This window comes from Poecilia mexicana, unplaced genomic scaffold (assembly GCF_051168715.1).
Source record: "Poecilia mexicana isolate PSO_F unplaced genomic scaffold, ASM5116871v1 scaffold_1, whole genome shotgun sequence".
NCBI classification, from domain to species: Eukaryota; Metazoa; Chordata; class Actinopteri; order Cyprinodontiformes; family Poeciliidae; genus Poecilia; species Poecilia mexicana.
This window is the reverse complement of record NW_028263370.1, coordinates 24,608,700-24,614,854: the sequence shown is the minus strand read 5'-3', so window position 1 is coordinate 24,614,854 and position 6,155 is coordinate 24,608,700.

Below are 6,155 nucleotides of genomic sequence, written 5' to 3'. Positions count from 1 at the left end.
CACACTATGATGGCGGTGTTGCAGAGAAAAAGGTCCCCGAGTAAATTTGTGCCTCCTGGGTGCAGATGGGTCGCTTTGCCAACTCCCCCTCCCCAACCTGTTGCCCCCACCGTCCGGTTCCCCTGAAGTCCAGTTTCACTGGTTGCTCCTTAATTTCTTGAACTTTCTAATCGAAAACCAGCAAAATGACGACGATAAAATCCCAGATCTAAAATTGTTGCTTCATTTAGTGAAACTATTGAGCAAATGGCAAAAAAAAGGATTTTAAAAACCTCCACTGAAGCTGGCGCCCCTCCCCGCCCCGTTTCCCCTGGACTGTAAAAACTCGTCGTTGTCTTCAGAGACAGCACATCTTAGCAGCACAAAGTCTTTTTGTCCTGATCTCATCCGTCTGTCCTCATGATTTTATCACTTTTGGGGGATTTTTGATTATTTATGTGTAATTTTAGCACTGAGGGTATTTAAGTGGGAGGTCAGGGGTCAGCTGGGAATAGGGTTTATGTCACATGTTCATGTAATGAGTCTGTATTTCAGTGGTTCTGCACACACACACACACCTACACACACACCTGCACACACACCTACACACACACACAGCTTCTTTCTGTTGTCACGGTTTCTTCTGTTCTCAACCAGCCCGAATGTGACCAAATGTCCTCAGTAAGTTAGAAAACCACCGATGCGAACAGTAAGCACGTCACCTGGAGGCGATCCGAGGCCCAACCCACCCACAGTTCCGGGTTTCTGCAGGATGTGAGTCCCAGAACATCCAGGGGGCGCTGCTGGGTCTGGGAGAATCGGCGATGAAACAGTGAATAAGCTGCGTGTTCAGGAATGATTTGCTCTACTGCGGCTTTTTGTGGTTTTACAACTTCTTTGGTGTCTTACATAATCTCCTCAGGTGCTTCAGAGCTGGAAAGCTGTAATCTGGATGATGTGGGATCGAATCAGATGTTTGAGATTTGACTTTTAGATCAACTTCTCACATTAAATTTGTCCAGAGAGCCGCTCAGTCTCTGTGAGATGCAGCGTTTTCAGCTCCTCAGACTAGATAGAAGAATTTCGTTTTGTGTTTTCGAGGCTGTTTGGGTTCGTTTGCGTCGGGACGGTGATGAGTCTCTATCTGCCAGTAGAGATGAGCCAGATTGGTTTCTGATTGGGCAAACGCGCGGCGAAACGAGCTGCAAGCACTAAAACGATGCAAACTCCAAGAAATTAAACAGAAAAACTCTGCACACACAGGAAAGAGAAGCAAAAGGTCAAATGTTGCAAATAGTAAAAACAGCAAGTATGAAACCCTAAAACTTGCTCTACTAAACGTTGGTCCTCCAGACCACCAGGGGGAGTCTGAACATGATGTAAATCTGCTGCTGTTCTGTAATATTATAAAAGACATGAAGGTAACGCAGCTTTTCTTTATTCCTGCAACTTTCTGCTGTACATCTCGACTCTGGTTGCAGATGATCTGGTGGCCGGCTCCCTCTGGTGGCCTGGAGGACTGACGTTTAGTGAAACGAGTTCACAGCGTTTTGTTCTTCCTGCTGTTTCTGATATTTTCCCGGTTTGGTTCTTTTTGCTGAGGTTGCAGGATTTTGTTTTTACTGTTTCGATGTGTGAATCACTCGCCTGCAGCTCGTTTCAAAGCTTGCTGCGCGTTTGCATGCGGCCTTTGCATTTTCAGTTTGTCTTCAGAAAGAGGAAGGTGACGTCAGTTTGATTTGGTCAGACACACACACACACACACACACACCCCACCGTCACTCTGAGCCATAATCCTCTTTTACTTTTCACTGATGACATCTCACTATTTTATTATCAACTTTGAAACTTTTTAAATGTGAAGCTATTTAATTAGAAAGCGATGTGATTTTCTTATTGTTTCTGTGCCGCGGTACGAAGCGCCGCTCCTGCATCGACTCTGTACAAAGATAAACGTTTATGTGAGACAGTGGAGGCCGGGAGGTCCACTTCCTGTCAGAGTCTGGAGGAGGCGGCCCAGTCCCAATGTCCTGGGCCTCCGCTCTGCAGACAGCTGCGCTCACACAGAACCGGGCCTGGCTCGGTCCGGCTCAACCATCTCAGGATCACACAGACCAAAAAACTAATAAAAAGCTTTCGGAGCAAATTTGATGTCCATCATTCTGATCCCGGGATCGTTGGCGACCCGGCCGGGCCGAGCCGGCGCTGGGCTCCACGTTTGGGTCGGAACCGGGCCGGTGGTGTGGATGCAGCTGGAGTCGGACTCCTGCAGACTCAGCCCGGTCCAGGTGAACCTCGGCTGCAGCAGTCAGTATTTTTAAGGGTCTAGTTTTACAGTAACAGTATTTATCATTTCATTGCCTGACTATGAATGTCTGGTCAGTGTTTTAACCTCAGATTAAAGAAAAAATAGTTTTTTGTGCACTTATTGACCATTGTGAGCTCCCTCCCTCTCTCCCTCCCTCTCTCTCTCCTCTCTCTTTCTCTCCCTCTCCTCCTCCTCTCTCTCTGTTGTTCTTCCCCTCTCTCTCTCCCTCCCTCCCCCCCTCTCTCTCTCTCTTTCTTTCCCTCTCTCTCTCTCCTTCTGTTTCCCCTCTCTCTTCCCCCCTCTCTCTCTCTCCCTCCCTCCCCCCCTCCATGTGTAAGTGCATTGCGCCCCCCCTCGCCGGGGCCTGTGTATAGTCTTGCATTGGTTATAACCTGAAGAATTAATGATGAAAACGAATGAATTCATAACAATGAAGATAATCTTATTCTACATAAAAAAGACAGTGAATCTAGTTGTTGTTTGTGGCATGGTTATGCATTCAATGGTCATCATTTTAAAGATTAAAATGAACAAAAAATAGTTTCTTTTCCACCGGCGCTGTTCTGCTGTTTCCTGTTTTCTTTCCACTGCTCAGTATTGCGGTTCCTGTTGCTTATGGTGTTGCTAAGCTCGCTTGCTTGCTCAGTTGTTTACCACCAGAGCAATATACGGTAGCAGTTTGACTCAGCCGAGACGTGAACCAGAAACCCTTCCCTCCAACATCCAACTGCATGAAACTTTGATTGCAAGTCTTAAGTGATATGATTATGGTGTTCTGTATCGTTTCTCCTAATAAAGCGGATTTGCAGATGTGGTGTGATGTATTGCTCTGGCCATCCGTCATCGTGCTTCCTCCCTGCTCACATCCTCCTCTTCCTCAGCCTGCAGGCTGCGCTCACGCCCAGCTGAGACCCGCCTCAGATCAGCTGCGTTTCTATGACAACGGCTGCAAATCTACGAGGCGCCGTTTGTAGTTGCACTGTAAAAAATTAACAGCACAAACTTGTTTTATTTAGGCTGACATAGAGAAAAGAATGTGAATGTTTGCTTTTTCAGCATTTATAAATTCCAAACTAAATATTTAATCTTTAAACTAAATATTATTCTGACTTAAATATTTAGCCTGCTAACTATTGAGTTAGCAACAAGCCCCGCCTACTTTGAAGTGGCTATTTACACAGTGTCGGCCATTTTACATAAGAGCGGTGAATTCAACGCGTTACAATGGCAAACAGATTTTTATGAACTGTGACAAAAACAAAAACAAGCCATCATCCTCCGACCACTTCCTGTCATCTTCTTTGGCATTTCTGCCAGTAGTAACACCCAGGATGTTGATCATGTGACGCCTGTGACATGAAAAAAGTGCTTTGATCCCAACAGAAAAACTTTTTGTAGAAAATGCAAGTTTTTTTTTATTTATTTATGATTTTTTTTTTGTAATTTAAATTTGCGCAGTTCCATAGTTAACGGAAATGCAGTTAGAGTTTCAGTCTGGAGTGTTTCCCGTTTGAATTGCTTCAGCTGAGGTTGTCCATCCCATGTTGCCTAGCAACAGGTGGCCTTGTGCAGCTGCTGAGGTCCGGAACGGATCGGTCCAGAACCGACCGGGTCGTTTGTTTCCAGGCTGAGGATGTGAGCAGCACGTCATCCTCTCATTTCCGTCTCCATGTCCAGATCTGATCCTGTCCTGCTGAACATGAACTCATCATTCCAGGATCCTCAGGATCCAAACTCTCCATGTCAGCAGAGAACAGCAGGGATCAGAGTGAAACCTGAGCGGATTCCCACCGGGCAGATCGGCTCGTCTCCATCCTGAGCGGATCCCTGATCCCCTCAGGTTGGACACTCTGGACGTCAGAAGTCCTTCTTCGTCCTCTCCATCACCTTCCTGTCTGTTTCTGCATCACTCTGCTTGCTTCTGGCTCGCTCCATCCGGTCCGGTTCGGCCCGGTCCGGTCCATTTCTGTACATATCTGTGCCAACAGCTCAGCCAGACAGCGGCTTTTTTATTTGTAAAGACATAAACTTGCTTGCATATATAAATAAATTGAATTCAGACACTTGTGTACTTGTTTAAAAGGGAAACTTCTGACTTTGTGTCTTCATTTCACCTCCAACACAAACAGAATCCAGAAGGTTCTGGTTCTGAAGAGCAGAACCGCCGGATAATCAAACTTTGAATTTAAGCTTTTGCTGCCCCCTGCTGGTCAGAGAATGCAGGGCAGAAATTATGTCATTTATTGCTCTGATTTCAAGATTTAAAAAGTTTCTTGGCGTTTCTCATTGAAACAACTGATAGAAAACGTTGCTTCTAACTTTACTGTCACTAAACAGCAGCGTGAGATTTAATTCAAATATTATTATTACTATTATCATCTAGTTCCCACAACTAGTTAAACTTACTGATTTTTCTGACTTTCAAAAAATGTTTTCAGCTGAAGTTTGGTGAAACCATTTCTCTGAGGACGTTCGGCCTTAGGAACCGACTGGAGAACATCTGAACCATTTAAAAAGTAATCCATAATTAGCTATGATAAATATTTATTGCAGATGTAAACATAGGCGTAGGAAACGGGGGGGACATGTCCCCCCCAATATTGGAGAGAGTCACATTCGTCCCCCCCAATAATTTCACCGCTGTTGCGAAGAATTTTAAAATCTTCCACTCGCGTGCTTTTATTTTGAAGGCGCACAACAGCGCATTCAGCAGAGCGCTTCCTGCCCCTCCCCCCTCTGAACGGCTCAGAGTAAAGGCAGCAGCAGAGAAACTCCGTTAGAAGGAGGTAAACTGTCTGTCAGGAATGTTGCCATGAATATCGCTCGTTTATAACATCTTGTTGTCAGTTTACTTTCATATATAGAACTAAATCTTTTAATTAAGCTGTTTTAATTCTGGAATAGTCACATGTCCAAAATTTTACTGCTGACTTTGTTTACAAGTTAGCTAGTCTAGTCATAATGATTTAGAATGAGACTGAAACAGCAGTGAAATTAGCATTTTTATTATTTAAAGTGAGCAACATCTGATCATACTTGACTCGACCACTTAACATGTATTTATATTATTATATTATTTAGACATTTAGGAGAACAGCAGTGCTAGAATGATATTGAAGAAAGGTGAAGAAGCTCTGGTGAGATCTTCATTTAGTTTACTGAAATATGTATTAACTGTTTTTAATTTTTAAATAAGCTAAACTATTTTATTGTGAGAGGAGCAGGTCAGGGAAGACAGGAGAGCCAGGTGGAGTTTCAGTGTAAAGATATAAAAATTATATTAATTAATAGAGGTGTGCCGATCGATCGGTCACCGATCATAATCGGGCCGATTTTCGTGAAAAAGTGCATGATCGGTGATCGGCGATCATTGGCTCTTGTTGCCGATACCGATCATCTCATTCCCAGCCTGCCTGTGCAGCTGGTCTCCTCTTTCCTTCACTCTGCGCAAACGCGCAGCAACAAATCCAAAGCGATGTGGAACTATAACCACTGAGTGAATGGGGAAGTTTGCGTGTTGCGGCGGAAAATTGAAGCAGGTCAAAATGCATCAACACAACGAAGCTAATACGACATAAAAACAATGAGATACTTGACGGAGTTTGGCTACATCGAGGCTCACTGCAGTAAAAAAGACATACGGAGGATCAGACAGCAGGTAAAGCAGCGCACAGCTACAAACACTCACCGGATTAGCATGACGGTCAGAAAGCTAAACAAATAACCTGGAAAATGATTTAAGTCTTCGAGCTGCGATGTCAGACGCTGGTTCTGCTCTCCTGTTGAACCGCTGCTACGCTACAGGTAGTAATATCTGACAGACGGAGCTTCGCTTCTGCTCCACCTGGTAGTGACTCTCACACCGAAC